The sequence below is a fragment of the Oncorhynchus mykiss genome, chromosome 3 (genome assembly GCF_057628025.1).
Source record: "Oncorhynchus mykiss isolate SJ-2025 chromosome 3, ASM5762802v1, whole genome shotgun sequence".
Lineage (NCBI taxonomy): Eukaryota > Metazoa > Chordata > Actinopteri > Salmoniformes > Salmonidae > Oncorhynchus > Oncorhynchus mykiss.
In genome coordinates, this window is record NC_143024.1 from 46,135,825 (window position 1) to 46,152,933 (window position 17,109).

Sequence of the window (17,109 nt, forward strand, 5' to 3'; positions counted from 1 at the left end):
AACAGTATATACAGTACATATCATGGCACCATGCATGGCAGTTATGCTGGTTAAACCTGATCAGCAAGTCTGTTGACAGTCACTTGCTACAGGCACTTCATGGTTGAAGTGACAAATGGTGGTTTCATTCAGTTGCATGGTACAATACAAATATGATAGGCCTACAGTATAAATACTGTCAATACTGTTAGTACAATAGAAAAATATGATTAATGTACTCAAATTGCCAACCACTTAACAATTACATATCAGGGATGATTGGATATCTTTACTTACTTTTTCATAATATTTCATTGTTACACATCTTCAGGCAATATATATAAACTATAGCTCAAAGCTGTTATACCACATCCAGTGTTTTTGTAAGTGACCCTCTCTTTTCCTGCTTTGTTTCAGAGGCCAGGAGCCCCATGTTGGAAGCAGCTCTGGGATTTGTCCTGGGAGTGGTGGGAGGCTGTGTGCTGGGGGCCACTGAGGAGCCGGTGAATGCCAGTGATGACCTCAGGGTCCCTGCTTCAGCCTGTGTCTGACGGAGTCCAGACTGTGAGGCCCTTGGGACTGGGTACCCTCCTGGGAGCAATGGCACTAACCACAGTCATGACCTCAGTGGTGGCCGGGGTCATATTCGCAGCAGCTATGGATTCCATATTGCTGGGTGCCAGGAGCAGTGGTGGTGGAGCATCCCAGGCAGAATCTGTGGTTGTGTGAATCGCAGTTGGGCTAGCTGGTGCTTTCAGGACCACAGCCAGTGGAGCAACATTTGGAGTCGTCATTGAGGCAATCGTGGTGGGCTCAGGGATGGTGGGACATCTCTGGGCACTAAGCATATTCACCCTCGTCAAACCTGCTTTGCACTTCCTTTTCGAGTTCATATGGAGACAAAGAGAGTCCTGTGTCCGCCTGGGACAGAGCTCTCTGGAGGCCAGGGAGTGAGAGCTCAGAGAGATGGAGGCGAGGGAGGTGAAGAAGAGAGACAAAGTGACAGTGGAGATTGAGCAGAGGATTGTCACATTGGAGAAGGAAGGAGAAAGGACAGAGGGCCTGGAGCACAGAATAACCTCGGAGGCACAGCGCAGGGAGAGAAAGGAGATGGGGAGAAAGAGGAGAAAGTGGATGTAGGTAAATGAGCAAAGGACCATTCAAGAGCAGATCAACAGTGGTGGTGAAATACGTGGATTTCCTGGCGTTTTCGTGGATACCCATGACTATGACCGCCATGGTCACAGCAGGATTTGGGGTGTTTGCATTCGGGGACTACCGGTTTGTGTTTGTGGTCCTTTTAGCTTTGGTCCTGTTCATGTCCTTCATGTTCATGAAATCGTCAAATTTTAACTTCTGGATGTTCGCAGGGTGCATGGGAATGTTTGCCACGTTTGCCATAGCGGTGTTCACTGTGCACGCAGGTCAGGAAGTGGTGTCGGAATCTATCAAAATGCACAGGGTTGGTTAGGATATATCAAGAGGGAACATTAGCATGGGGGAACAAAAAACAACCTAGATTACCCACCCTAGCCACACCCCAACCTAACCAAAATAAAGACTAAAAAGGCTCTCTATGGTCAGGGCGTGACACAGACATACTTCTCTCCAGACTCCTAGGTGGAGCTGGGTAAAGTAAGAGTGCTTCGTGTACTTATTCCTATCAGGAATAAGTACGGACTGGCTGTCTTGTTAGTGTCCCGGAGACACTCTTCCCATCCATTGTCCAGCTCACAGTGACTTGATCAGGGTAGATGTTGTTGATCAGACACAGCAGTGTGGTCTGACCACCAGTTCTGGTCAGGTACTTACCAGTTGGGGCAAACACACTGACCTGAGGGGCAGCTGTGGCACGACCTGTGGAAAATATACTAATGAATCAATGGAAATACAAAGCATCAGCATCTGGTAATATACTACTACATTATGGTAATTTAAAACATATTTAAAACAATTATCTTGGAAAAAAAGGTTAGACATTATACAACCAGAAAATCAACTAGCCTGTGTTTAATCCGTAAACTAGAGATATCTGGGGGGAGGTTTATGGGCTGCGTCTCAATCCACCACATCCGCCTATGTTGGCCTTCCGCATCTGCGGTGGAAAGTGGCTACAGTACAGCACTGTTTGTCAGACCAGGAGACCTCCCGAAAATCAGTCTTCTCATGAAAACGTTTGTAGCAGTCGAACGGCATAACCACTCGTTGGAAAGGGGAGACTCTGACGAAGACAATGGTGTTCTCCGTTTTGCTCTACGACCCCCACTAGTGTCACGTGACTCGTCTGAAGGTAACCTGGGACTGGATAAAAAAATAACAGAAGTATGTAAGTAGTTTTGTGCTAACAAATAAAATAGTTAAATATGTGTCCAAAAATATATACATATTTACATATTCCTTATTATTTATTTTTTGTTTTACCATTTATGAATGTGTTATTCTTTGTGTTTCTATGGGATAAAGTATACAAGGCCATATTCTATAATATTTTATCAAACATTTAAAATGCTGATACCTATAGAGGCCTCAAAATTCAACATCAAATAGCTAAATGATCCATGGTATGACCATCTAAAAACAATTCCATATGTTAGCTTAGTAGAACCCCCCCTTTAGAATTTATTGCCTCCAGCATAAACAAAATTAAATATGTATAAATGCAGATAAAGACAATATGAATATATCTATTCTTGATTTACATAATAATAAATTATATTTTGTACATTTGTAAAATACAATATACTGTAATTATTAACATGTCACACCCTGACCATAGAGAGCTTTTATTCTCTCTGTTGGTTAGGTCGGGGTGTGATTTAAGGGTGGGTTATCTAGGTGAATTATATTTCTATGTTGGCCGAGTATGGTTCCCAATCAGAGGCAGCTGTTTATCGTTGTCTCTGATTGGGGATCATATTTAGGTAGCCATTTTCCCATTGTGCTTTGTGGGATCTTGTCTATGTATAGTTTGCTGTGAGCATTGTAGCAGCGGCACGTTTCGTTTGTTCGTTTGGTAGTTTTGTTCTTTAAAGTTTTTAATTCCAAAATAAAGGATGGAAACATACCACGCTGCATCTTGGTCCACTCCTTATAACGATTGTGACAGAAGATCCCACCACAAACGGACCAAGCAGCATGGCCAGGAGGACATCCTGGACAGAGGAGGCGTACAGGAGACCAGGAGCGCAGAGCCGGCACAACCCGTCCTGGCTGGATGCTCACTTTTGCAAGGCAAGTGCGAGGAGCTCGCACAGAATGCACCGTGCTGTGGATGCGCACTGGAGACACATTGCGTATCTCCGCACAACATGGTGGTCCCACGCTCCTCACGGCGACTGTCTTGCTCCAGACACCAAAACATCCACTCTACCTCATCACTCCCCTCAACTATCTCACAATAATCCTCGCTCAGTTTATCCCCATATTCCTCTTCGCTCTCAGATTCGCCGACCAACCCGTGTGCCCCCCTCCAAATTTTTTGTGGGGGCTGCCTCTCGGGCTTCCGTCATGGTCGTGAACTTCGAAGTCACCGTTGATCCTCCTACGTCTGCTTCCATGGAAGGCTTTCGTCTCCTGCCATTATCTCCTCCCAAGTCCAGGGCTTCCGGCGACAGTTCCCAGTCCAGAGCTTCCGGCGACAGTTCCCAGTCCAGAGCTTCCGGCGACAGTTCCCAGTCCAGAGCTTCCGGCGACAGTTCCCAGTCCAGAGCTTCCGGCGACAGTTCCCAGTCCAGAGCTTCCGGCAACAGTTCCCAGTCCAGAGCTTTCCGGCGAAGTTTCACAGTCGGCGTTTCATGGCGACGTTTCACAAGACTGTAATTACCAATCGGGGAGAAAAAGGGGTAAAAAAATAAGAAAAAAAATAACCCAAAATATAAGCTTGTTTTACTCCAATGTTTGTAAACAAAGAAAACGGAAACAAACACTATATAGCCTCAAAACATGATTAAAAATAACACTGTCTACGAATTTCAGAGTGGTTACATTTTTCCAGACCCATCCCTCAGCTTATTACAGAAACAGGGGTGGGGCAACCACTTTACTATTGTTTCTACTTCTGATTGCTGCTTTAAGTTTCGTAACTTGTATATGTACTTTTTGTCCACAGGGCTAAAAGAAGGAGGAGCTGAAATGTTGACATCATGGTGCTCACTGCTCAAATAACACTGTTGAGCGAGTCTGAAGTAATTGGGGTGTACTTCGTTGTACTGTGTTGAGGTGGTATGGGGAAACAGCTGTAGTTTAAAGACACAAGAAGCAAAACTGCATGCAAATATGTTGGATAATAAGGTGATACAAAAAAATGGAAATGTGTATGTCCTGCTGAAGGCTGTTAAAATTGAATAGACACTATGATCATAATAACTATATTTTGTGTTGCACTACACCAGCATGATATTTTATATTCTCATACTCAATTAGTTTAGGCTCTAATGATATGTTAAATTGCTGCCCCTCAATTGAAGTGGTAATGGACATGTTTATAATATGGATTCGTTAATAATGGATTGCATTTCCATAGTGCTTTTCCCCAAGTCTTAAATCACTTCAAATTGTAATTTACTTTACTGTAAAGGCAAGGGTTATTGTTTCTCCATGCCATTGGAAGGAGTGAAAATTAGTCTCCTGCCTTTCCCAACACCCCCAGCTATATACTCATAGAAAAAAGGTTCCTAAAGGGTTCTTCGCCTATCCCAATAGGATAACACTTTTTGGTTCCAGGTAGAACCCTTTTGTGTTCAATGTAGAACACTCTGTGGAAAGGGTTTTACATGGAACTAAAACGTGTTATTTAAAGGGTTTAGGTTCTAGATAGATTTTTAAGAGCGTATACACACACACACATGTTGAGAAGCGCAGGATGAGCCGTAGTGCAGTGCCCCTCGGCGGAGAGCATTTGTGGTGGGTTGTGTGCCTTGTCCAAGTGCACAAGGGCAGGAGATGGTATATGAGATCAGAGACCAGCAGCCAGTTCAGTTCCATTCCCAAGTTTGTGTTGCTTTGCCCGGCTACTGCCGCAGTATTGCCAGTTATTTATGATTGTGAAATGCTTACAGTACAGCTATGATGGAAAGAGGTCAGACAGTTCTCTGATGCTTGGCCGGGCACTCGCACGAACTCACCGAAGTGAGAGAAGCTAACAGAGATTTTTGTACGGACATATTTCACTGTGAATGGAAGCTGTTCACTTTGTTGGCAGTATTACTCAGCTTCAACCTCAACCTCTGTGATAGAGGTGGTGAGAGGTCCATTCGATAAGCCACTGAACCGACTAGGTGTGTAAGGATACTTCTAGTTACTATCATGAATGAAGCCTCTGGGTGCCTGTCCAGGTTTGAAGTGGTAAAGCTCCATATCGTTACCAATGTCTTGTGAGGCTCTACAGAGAATTTGCACAATGTCTCCAGGCTGGACAGAGAGGACTGGTGCACTGTGATTATGCCCCATGAACCTGCAATCGGGACAAGGAGGACACAGAGACACATTAGGACAATACAGACATTGTTATTCTACAAGAAACATGGTATAGAGGAGACAGACCCACTAGTTGCCCTCTAGGTTACAGAGGGCAACTAGTAGCTGGTAGTCCCATCCACTAAACTACCAGGTGTGAAACAGGAAAGAGACTCAGGCGGTATGCTAATTTGGTATAGAGCAGACCTAACCCAATCTGTTAAATGAGTCAAAACAGGAGCATTTTAATTCTGGCTCGAAATTAATAAGGAAATTACCTCAGAGAAAAATGTCCTCATGTTGACTACCTATATCCCCCCAAAAGAATCCCCATACTTTAACGATGACACCTTCATCCTAGATGGGGAGATCAACTATTTCCAGGCCCAGGGACATGTACAAGTCTGTGGTGACCTAAATGCCAGAACTGGACAAGAACCTGGCACTCTCAGCACACAGGGGGACAAACACCTACCTGGAGGTGACAGTATTCCCTCCCAAATATGCCCTCCATAGACACAACTATGACAAAACAACCAACAAAAATGGGTCACAACTCCTGCAGCTCTGTCGCATGCTGGGTCTGTATTGTAGGCTTCAAGGAGTCTCCTATGGTAGGTACAGCTACAGCTCATCCATTGGCAGTAGTACTGTAGATTACTTTATCACTGACCTCAACCCAGAGTCTCTCAGAGCATTCACAGTCAGTCCACTGAAAACCCCGATCAGATCACAGCAAAATCACAATCTAATTGAACAGAGCAATATTCAATCATGAGACATAAAGCCAAAGGAACTGCACAATATTAATGCTATAGGTGGAAGGTAAGTAGTGTAGAAACCTACCAAAAAAACAATTAGGCAAGAACAAAATCAATCCCTTTATAAAACTTCCTGGACAAAACATTTCACTGTAATAGTGAAGGTGTAAATCTGGCTGTAGAACGCCTAAACAGTATATTTTACATTTAAGCTTTCCTATCAAATCCCAAAAATTCAATGAGACAACCTAAGAAAATCTTTATGTGTTTATTAACCACATAAACTGAACACTCTATACAAAACAATAAACGTACCGTGAAAACAGTACCGTGTGGTGTAAAACACGGAAACAATCACCCACAAAAACACAGTGAAACCCAGGCTACCTAAGTATGATTCTCAATCAGAGACAACTAACGACACCTGCCTCTGATTGAGAACCATACTAGGCCAAACACAGAAAAACAACCTAGACACATAAAACATAGAATGCCCACCCAGCTCACGTCCTGACCAACACTAAAACAAGGAAAACACACAAGAACTAAGAACGTGACATGAAGAATGCAAAAAAACACAAGAAAGAAATTAAGAAACCTATTCAACCAAAACATAGAGACCCAGAAAACCTGAGTCTACGCCTTCGCTATGGTGAATCACTAAAACAATACAAAAATACATTACGGAAAAATCAGGAACTGAAATCAGTCTGAAATCAGATGAATGTAATTGAATAATCTATAGAATTTAACACTAAACAAAACACTAAACAAAGAACAACACAAAGAGTTATCTATCCTAAATGGAGATGTATGGATAAACCACTTATCCAATCTTATTTAGCTCTATAACAAAGAACAAACAGAAAAAACATATACATGATCAATTACAAATCTTAGAATCAGCTATTAAAGACTACCAGAACACACTGGATTCTCCAATTATACTGAATGAACTACAGGACAAAATACAAACCCTCCAACCCAAAAAGGCCTGTGGTGATGACGGATTCCTAAATTAAATGATAAAATATACTGACCACAAATTCCAATTGGCTATACTTAAACTCTTTAACATCATCCTCAGCTCTGGCATCTTCCCCAATACTTGGAACCAAGGACTGATCACCCCAATCCACAAAAGTGGAGAAAAATTTGCCCCCAACAACTACCGTTGGACATGGTTCAACAGCAACCTTGGGAAAATCCTCTGCATTATCATTAACAGCAGTCTCTTACATTTCCTCAGTGAAAACAATGTACTGAGCAAATGTCCAATTGCCTTTTTACCAAATACCGTACCACTTGGCCGTGTATTCACCCTGCACACCCTAATTGACAAGCAAACAAACCAAAAAAAAAAGTTAGTCTTCTCAAGCTTTGTTGATTTCAAAAAAGCTCTTGACTCAAATTTGGCATGAGGGTCTACTGTTGCTGATGATCTGGTGCTTCTGCTCCCAACCAAGGAATGTCCTAGAGCAACACCTAGATCTTCTGCACAGATTATGTCAGACCTGGGCCCTGGCAGTAAATCTCAGTAAGACAAAAATAATGAGGGTTCAAAAAAGGTCAGACTGCCAGGACCACAAATACAAATTCCATCTAGACACAGTTGCCCCAGAGCACACAAAAAAATATACAGTGGGACAAAAAAGTATTTAGTCAGCCACCAATTGTGCAAGTTCTCCCACTTAAAAAGATGAGAGAGGCCTGTAATTTTCATCATAGGTACACTTCAAATATGACAGAAAAAATGAGAAAAAACTATCCAGAAAATCACATTGTAGGATTTTTTATGAGTTTATTTGCAAATTATGGTTGAAAATAAGTATTTGGTCACCTACAAACAAGGAAGATTTCTGGCTCTCACAGACCTGTAACTTCTTCTTTAAGAGGCTCCTCTGTCCTCCACTCGTTACCTGTATTAATGGCACCTGTTTGAACTTGTTATCAGTATAAAAGACACAACCTCAAACAGTCACACTCCAAACTCCACTATGGCCAAGACCAAAGAGCTGTCAAAGGACACCAGAAACAAAATTGTAGATTGCACCAGGCTGGGAAGACTGAATCTGCAATAGGTAAGCAGCTTGGTTTGAAGAAATCAACTGTGGGAGCAATTATTAGGAAATGGAAGACATACAAGACCACTGATAATCTCAGAACCACAAGGGGGACCTAGTGAATGACCTGCAGAGAGCTGGGACCAAAGTAACAAAGCCTACCATCAGTAACATACTACGCCGCCAGGGACTCAAATCCTGCAGTGCCAGACGTATCCCCCTGCTTAAGCCAGTACATGTCCAGGCCTGTTTGAAGTTTGCTAGAGAGCATTTGGATGATCCAGAAGAAGATTGGGAGAATGTCATATGGTCAGATGAAACCAAAACAAAACTTTTTGGTAAAAACTCAACTCGTTTTGTTTGGAGGACAAAGAATGCTGAGTTGCATCCAAAGAACACCATACCTACTGTAAAGGATGGGGGTGGAAACATCATGCTTTGGGGCTGTTTTTCTGAAAAGGGACCAGGACGACTGATCTGCGGAAAGGAAAGAATGAATGGGGCCATGTATCGTGAGATTTTGAGTGAAAACCTCCTTCCATCAGCAAGGGGATTGAAGATGAAACGTGGCTGGGTCTTTCAGCATGACAATGATCCCAAACACACCGCCCGGGCAACGAAGGAGTGGCTTCGTAAGAAGCATTTCAAGGTCCTGGAGTGGCCTAGCCAGTCTCCAGATCTCAACCCCAAAGAAAATCTTTGGAGGGAGTTGAAAGTCCGTGTTGCCCAGCAACAGCCCCAAAACATCAATGCTCTAGAGGAGATCTGCATGGAGGAATGGGCCAAAATACCAGCAACAGTGTGTGAAAACCTTGTGAAGACTTACAGAAAACCTTTTACCTCTGTCATTGCCAACGAAGGGTATATAACAAAGTATTGAGATAATCTTTTGTTATTGACCAAATACTTATTTTCCACCATAATTTGCAAATAAATTCATAAAAAATCCTACAATGTGATTTTCTGGATTTTTCCCCCCTCATTTTGTCTGTCATAGTTGAAGTGTACCTATGATGAAAATTCCAGGCCTCTCTCATCTTTTTAAGTGGGAGAACATGCACAATTGGTGGCTGACTAAATACTTTTTTGCCCCACTGTATTTACCTCAGCCTAAAAATCAGCATCACAGGTAACTACTGATAAGCTGTGAACGATTTAAGACACAAGGCAAGAAGGGCCTTCTATGCCATCAAAAGGAACATGAAATTCGACATTTCGATCTTGCAAAAATTAGGATCTGGCAAAAAATACATGAATCAGTTACAAAACCCATTGCCCTTTATGGTTGTGACATCTAGGGTCCGCTCACCAACCAAAAATTCACAAAATGGGACAAACACCAAATTGAGTCTGCATGCAGAATTCTACAAAAACATTCTCCCTGTACAACATAAAACACCAAATAGTGCATGCAGAGCAGAATTCTGTTGATACCCTCTAACTATCCAAATCCAGAAAAGAGCTGTTAAATTCAACAACCACCTAAAAGGAAGCCATTCCCAAACCTTTCATAACAAAGCCATGACCTGCAGAGAGATTAACCTAGAGAAGAGTCCTGGGGCTCTGTTCACAAACACAAACAGACCCCACAGACCCCCATGACTGCAACAGCAACACATTTAAATCCAACCAAATCATGAGAAAACAAAAATATTATTATTTGACACATTGGAAGGAATTTACGAATAAACAGATCAAACTAGAATTGTCATGTATTGTCATGTTGTGTCTTTCTGTCCTTTCCTTTCACCCTGTCTCCCTCTGCTGGTCGTACTAGGTTACCGTTTCTGTCCCTCTTTCCCCCAGCTGTTCCTTGTCTTCTCTGACTACCTCATTCACCCCTTTTCCCACCTGTTCCCTTTTTCCCTCTGATTAGGTCCCTATATCTCTCTCTGTTTCTGCTCCTGTCTTTGTCGGATTCTTGTTTGTGTGTCTCATGCCTGAACCAGACTATCATCGTGTTTGCTGCAACCTTGTCCTGTCGGAATCTACCTGTCCATCTGAGCCCACGTGTGTTCATCATTAAAGAAACTCTGTTTGTTAATTCGCTTTTGGGTCCTCATTCACGCACCTGACAGAAGAATCCGACCAAGAATGGACCCAGCGACTTCGGATCCTCTCCACTCAGCCGTCGAGATCCAGGGAGTGATGCTAGGCAGACACGAGCAGGAATTGTCTGCTGCTCGACATGCCGTTGAGACCCTGGCCACCCAAGTCTCCAACCTCACAGAACAGGTTCACCATCTCCGCCTCGATCCACCGGCCACTTCCAGGGCTTTCGAATCTCCGGAGCCCAGAATCAATAACCCGCCATGTTACTCTGGGGAGCCCACTGAATGCCGCTCGTTCCTCACCCAGTGTGATATTGTGTTTTCTCTCCAGCCCAACACTTACGCCAGGAGCACTGCTCGTGTCGCCTACGTCATATCTCTCCTTACTGGACGGGCTCGTGAGTGGGGCACGGCAATCTGGGAGGCAAGGGCTGAGTGTACTAACCAGTATCAGGACTTTAAGGAGGAGATGATACGGGTTTTTGATCGATCTGTTTTTGGGGAGGAGGCTTCCAGGGCCCTGTCTTCCCTATGTCAAGGCAATCGATCCATAACAGACTACTCTATTGAGTTTCGCACTCTTGCTGCCTCCAGTGGCTGGAACGAGCCGGCTTTGCTCGCTCGTCTTCTGGAGGGTCTCCGCGCAGAGGTAAAGGATGAGATTCTCTCCCGGGAGGTTCCTTCCAGCGTGGATTCCTTGATTGAACTCGCTATTCGCATTGAGCGACGGGTTGATCTTCGTCACCGAGCTCGTGGAAAGGAGCTCGCGTTCTCCGTTGCCCCCCTCTCCGCATCACTACCATCTTCCTCTGCCGGCTCGGGAGCTGAGCCTATGCAGCTGGGAGGTATCCGCATCTCGACTAAGGAGAGGGAACGGAGAATCACCAACCGCCTCTGTCTCTATTGCGGTTCTGCTGGTCATTTTGTCACTTCATGTCCAGTAAAAGCCAGAGCTCATCAGTAAGCGGAGGGCTACTGGTGAGCGCTACTACTCCTGTCTCTCCTTCAAGATCCTGCACTACCTTGTCGGTCCATCTACGCTGGACCGGTTCGTCAGCTTCCTGCAGTGCCTTAATAGACTCTGGGGCGGAGGGCTGTTTTATGGACGAGACCTGGGCTCGGGAACATGACATTCCTCTCAGACAGTTAAGGGAGTCCACGGCCTTGTTCGCCCTGGATGGTAGTCCTCTCCCCAGGATTCAGCGTGAGACGCTACCTTTAACCCTCACTGTTTCTGGTAATCATAGCGAAACCATTTCTTTTTTAATTTTTCGTTCACCTTTTACACCTGTTGTTTTGGGCCATCCCTGGCTAGTTTGTCATAATCCTTCCATTAATTGGTCTAGTAATTCTATCCTCTCCTGGAACGTCTCTTGTCATGTGAAATGTTTAATGTCTGCTATCCCTCCTGTTTCCTCTGTCTCTTCTTCACAGGAGGAGCCTGGTGATTTGACAGGGGTGCCGGAGGAATATCACGATCTGCGCACGGTGTTCAGTCGGTCCAGGGCCACCTCTCTTCCTCCACACCGGTCGTATGATTGTAGTATTGATCTCCTTCCGGGAACCACTCCCCCCCGGGGTAGACTATACTCTCTGTCGGCTCCCGAACGTAAGGCTCTCGAGGATTATTTGTCTGTAGCTCTTGACGCCGGTACCATAGTCCCCTCCTCCTCTCCCGCCGGAGCGGGGTTTTTTTTTGTCAAGAAGAAGGACGGGTCTCTGCGCCCCTGCATAGATTATCGAGGGCTGAATGACATAACAGTGAAGAATCGTTATCCGCTTCCTCTTATGTCTTCAGCCTTCGAGATCCTGCAGGGAGCCAGGTTTTTCACTAAGTTGGACCTTCGTAACGCTTACCATCTCGTGCGCATCAGGGAGGGGGACGAGTGGAAGACGGCGTTTAACACTCCGTTAGGGCACTTTGAATACCGGGTTCTTCCTTTCGGCCTCGCTAACGCTCCAGCTGTCTTTCAGGCATTAGTCAATGATGTCCTGAGAGACATGCTGAACATCTTTGTTTTCGTTTACCTTGACGATATCCTGATTTTTTTCACCGTCACTCCAGATTCATGTTCAGCACGTTCGACGTGTCCTCCAGCGCCTTTTAGAGAATTGTCTTTTTGTGAAGGCTGAGAAGTGCACTTTTCATGCCTCCTCCGTCACATTTCTCGGTTCTGTTATTTCCGCTGAAGGCATTAAGATGGATCCCGCTAAGGTCCAAGCTGTCATTGATTGGCCCGCCCCTAAGTCACGCGTCGAGCTGCAGCGCTTTCTCGGCTTCGCGAACTTCTATCGTCGTTTCATCCGTAATTTCGGTCAGGTGGCAGCTCCTCTCACAGCCCTTACTTCTGTCAAGACGTGCTTTAAGTGGTCCGTTTCCGCCCAGGGAGCTTTTGATCTCCTCAAGAATCGTTTTACATCCGCTCCTATCCTTGTTACACCTGACGTCTCTAGACAGTTCGTTGTCGAGGTTGACGCGTCAGAGGTGGGCGTGGGAGCCATTCTTTCTCAGCGCTCCCTCTCTGACGACAAGGTCCACCCATGCGCGTATTTTTCTCATCGCCTGTCGCCGTAGGAACGTAACTATGATGTGGGAAACCGCGAACTGCTCGCCATCCGGTTAGCCCTAGGCGAATGGCGACAGTGGTTGGAGGGGGCGACCGTTCCTTTTGTCGTTTGGACTGACCATAGGAACCTTGAGTACATCCGTTCTGCCAAACGACTTAATGCGCGTCAGGCGCGTTGGGCGCTGTTTTTCGCTCGTTTCGAGTTCGTGATTTCTTATCGTCCGGGCTCTAAGAACACCAAGCCTGATGCTTTATCTCGTCTCTTCAGTTCTTCAGTAGCCTCCACTGACCCCGAGGGGATTCTCCCTGAGGGGCGTGTTGTCGGGTTGACTGTCTGGGGAATTGAGAGGCAGGTAAAGCAAGCGCTCACTCACACTCCGTCGCCGCGCGCTTGTCCTAGGAACCTTCTTTTCGTTCCCGTTCCTACTCGTCTGGCCGTTCTTCAGTGGGCTCACTCTGCCAAGTTAGCCGGCCACCCTGGCGTTCGGGGTACGCTTGCTTCCATTCGCCAGCGTTTTTGGTGGCCCACCCGGGAGCATGACACGCGTCGTTTCGTGGCTGCTTGTTCGGTCTGCGCGCAGACTAAGTCCGGTAACTCCCCTCCTGCCGGCCGTCTCAGGCCGCTTCCCATTCCCTCTCGACCGTGGTCTCACATCGCCTTAGATTTTGTCACCGGACTGCCTTCGTCAGCGGGGAAGACTGTTATTCTTACGGTTGTCGATAGGTTCTCTAAGGCGGCTCATTTCATTCCCCTTGCTAAGCTTCCTTCTGCTAAAGAGACGGCACAAATCATCATCGAGAATGTTTTCAGAATTCATGGCCTTCCGTCAGACGTCGTTTCGGACAGAGGTCCGCAATTCACGTCTCAATTTTGGAGGGAGTTTTGCCGTTTGATTGGGGCTTCCGTCAGTCTCTCTTCCGGCTTTCACCCCCAGTCTAACGGTCAAGCAGAACGGGCCAATCAGACTATTGGTCGCATCTTACGCAGTCTTTCTTTTCGCAACCCTGCGTCATGGTCAGAACAGCTCCCCTGGGCAGAATACGCCCACAACTCGCTTCCTTCGTCTGCGACCGGGCTATCACCTTTTCAGAGTAGCCTCGGGTACCAGCCTCCGCTGTTCTCATCTCAGTTCGCCGAGTCCAGCGTCCCCTCCGCTCAGGCTTTTGTCCAACGTTGCGAGCGCACCTGGAAGAGGGTCAGGTCTGCACTTTGCCGTTATAGGACGCAGACTGTGAGGGCTGCTAATAAGCGTAGAACTAAGAGTCCTAGATATTGTCGCGGTCAGAGAGTTTGGCTCTCCACTCAGAACCTTCCCCTTAAGACGGCTTCTCGCAAGTTGACCCCGCGGTTCATTGGTCCGTTCCGTATTTCTCGGGTCATTAATCCTGTCGCAGTTCGACTTCTTCTTCCGCGATACCTTCGTCGCGTCCACCCGGTCTTCCATGTCTCCTGTATCAAGCCCGTTCTTCGCGCCCCCGCTCGTCTCCCCCCCCCCCCCCCCCATCCTTGTCGAGGGCGCACCCATCTACAGGGTCCGTAGGATTTTGGACATGCGTCCTCGGGGCCGTGGTCACCAGTACCTCGTAGATTGGGAGGGGTACGGTCCTGAGGAGAGGAGTTGGGTTCCCTCTCGGGACGTGCTGGACCGTGCGCTGATCGAGGATTTCCTCCGTTGCCGCCAGGTTTCCTCCTCGAGTGCGCCAGGAGGCGCTCGGTGAGTGGGGGGGTACTGTCATGTATTGTCATGTTGTGTCTTTCTGTCCTTTCCTTTCACCCTGTCTCCCTCTGCTGGTCGTACTAGGTTACCGTTTCTGTCCCTCTTTCCCCCAGCTGTTCCTTGTCTTCTCTGACTACCTCATTCACCCCTTTTCCCACCTGTTCCCTTTTTCCCTCTGATTAGGTCCCTATATCTCTCTCTGTTTCTGCTCCTGTCTTTGTCGGATTCTTGTTTGTGTGTCTCATGCCTGAACCAGACTATCATCGTGTTTGCTGCAACCTTGTCCTGTCCTGTCGGAATCTACCTGTCCATCTGAGCCCACGTGTGTTCATCATTAAAGAAACTCTGTTTGTTAATTCGCTTTTGGGTCCTCATTCACGCACCTGACAAGAATGCTATTTGGCCCTAAATAGAGAGTACACAAGTGGCAGAATATCTGACCACTGTGACTGACCCAAAATCAAGGAAAGCTTTGACCATGTACATACTCAGTGAGCATTGCCTTGCTATTGAGAGAGGCCACCGTAGGCAGACAATGCTCTCAAGAGAAGACAGGCTATGTGCACACAAAATGAGGTGAAAACTTAGCTGCATTTCTTAACCTCCTGCCAAATGCATGACCATATTAGAGACACATATTTCCCTCAGATTACACAGACCCACAAAGAATTTGAAAACATATCCACATTTGATAAACTCCCAAATTTATTGGGTGAAATACCACAGTTTGCCATCACAGCAGCAAAATGTGTGACCTGTTGCCACTTGAAAAGGGCAACCAGTGAAGAAAAAACACCATTGTAAATACAACCCATATTTACAGTATGTTTATTTATTTTCCCTTTTGTACATAGTTTGTACATCGTTATAACACTGTGCATGGCCATAATATGACATTTGAAATGTCTCGATTCTTCTGAAACTTTGGTGAGTGTAATGTTTACTGTTAATTTTGTATTGTTTATTTCACTTTTGGTTTATCTACTGTATTTCACTTGCTTTGGCAATGTAAACATGTTTTTTTTCCCATGCCAATAATGCCCTTTGAATTTAATTGAATTATATGGTGTGATTGGAATCACTCATATTTCAGTAATGAACATTTGATATATGAGACGTTAGAAGCTGTGCACACAATATGTGCAAAGCAGCATTCGTAGTTCAATTGCTATGTGCTGCTAAATTAGAAGGCAGCAATCCCTCCCCCTCTGGTTGCCATGTGACAGAGATAAGTCACATCACCAAGGCTCTGTATACAGGAAATAGAGACCAGCAAGAGAAAATAGAGAGAAAGTAGCCGCAGTGACGAATTTGCCCTAATAAAATGGGTTTACTGACTGCAAAAGTTAAACATTGACCAGGTATAGTACCCCAATGCAGTTTTGTAATATAATTTGTAATATATCATTATTGAATAAGGACTTATTTCCTTTTACTGCTTCTATGTTGGTGATCTGGTTGTTCACTGACCAGAATCATGCAGGCTACATGATTCGATTGTTGGGAACTACGCAGAAATGCGTTATTATGGTATGTAATAAACAACCCATGTGCAGACACAGGGCAAAGTATCCTGCTTTCTGGCGAAACAGTTTCTTCACTTTCCCAGTTAACCAAGATCAGTATTGTAGTCACCACAAATATGATCCATGCCTTTCGACCTTCGTCTCTCCCGAGCCCGTACAGGAGTTGCAGCGATGAGACAAGATAGTTATTTACTAACAATTGGTTACCACGAAATTGGGGAGAAAAAAGGGGGTAAACTTTTTTTAAATTAAAAAATATGATCCATGCATCAAATCTGAGCGGTGCTTTCAGTTTCTCTTTGCTGGGCAATACAATTTGTTGTTTGTTTTGCAGAGTTTTTCTGCGACCTAAATATTAACAACTTGGACAAACCTTACAGGTGCTTTGCATATCACTATTTCTCCTCAGAGATGAAGCTGTTGCCAGTAATTTTCCTGCTGGCATTAACCTCAGCTACCTCTGCTTTGGACAATGGTTTGACCCATGGGATGGATGTCTTGGGAGCGTTTTTGCTGTAATATCGATTGAGAATGATCCCAAGAACTGCATCAGGTACATAATGGTAGACATGTTTATGTGCAGTTTTACAGAGTGACTCTGAAGTCACTCCTATTGTAGAGCTACTAACCTCATCCCTAGGCTAATTGCAACCGCATATCAGGCAACTTCCCTGTATACAGATTAAGATTAGTTTTGGACTAATAAACACTTTCAATCTAGAATCTCTTTTGAACATAATTTTTCGTCTAGGACCAGGTTTAATCTGTTTCCGATAAACTGGCCAATAGAGTATAACTCGACAGATTGTGACCAAGCTGGTGGATGAGACCATTGAGGTGTATAAAGGCCTGTAGATTCATTTTTTTCTCATAGTGACTCTGATATTAATAGGATGCTGAACATTTTACATCAAACAAATATTAATATATGAATCTCTACATACAGCGAGAATCTCTTCAGAGATATGGCAGACAGACTGGCTGAAGATG

General features: G+C 45.2%; 2 long non-coding RNA genes and 1 pseudogene across 2 annotated transcripts; 2 read left to right on the forward strand and 1 right to left on the reverse strand.

Annotated features, from left to right (window-relative positions):
* The first annotated feature begins 252 nt into the window (after window positions 1-252).
* Window positions 253-1,754, forward strand: LOC149984563 (uncharacterized; annotated as a pseudogene).
* Window positions 1,755-4,140: 2,386 nt separating this feature from the next.
* Window positions 4,141-6,546, reverse strand: LOC110505217 (uncharacterized). Its single transcript, XR_002470714.3, has 2 exons — window positions 6,510-6,546; window positions 4,141-5,431 (listed from the first exon to the last, which is right to left on the reverse strand). It is a non-coding gene; the product is annotated as an uncharacterized LOC110505217 (long non-coding RNA).
* Window positions 6,547-15,828: 9,282 nt separating this feature from the next.
* On the forward strand, window positions 15,829-17,109 carry LOC118944510 (uncharacterized). Its single transcript, XR_005039848.2, has 3 exons — window positions 15,829-15,954; window positions 16,529-16,672; window positions 17,066-17,109. It is a non-coding gene; the product is annotated as an uncharacterized LOC118944510 (long non-coding RNA).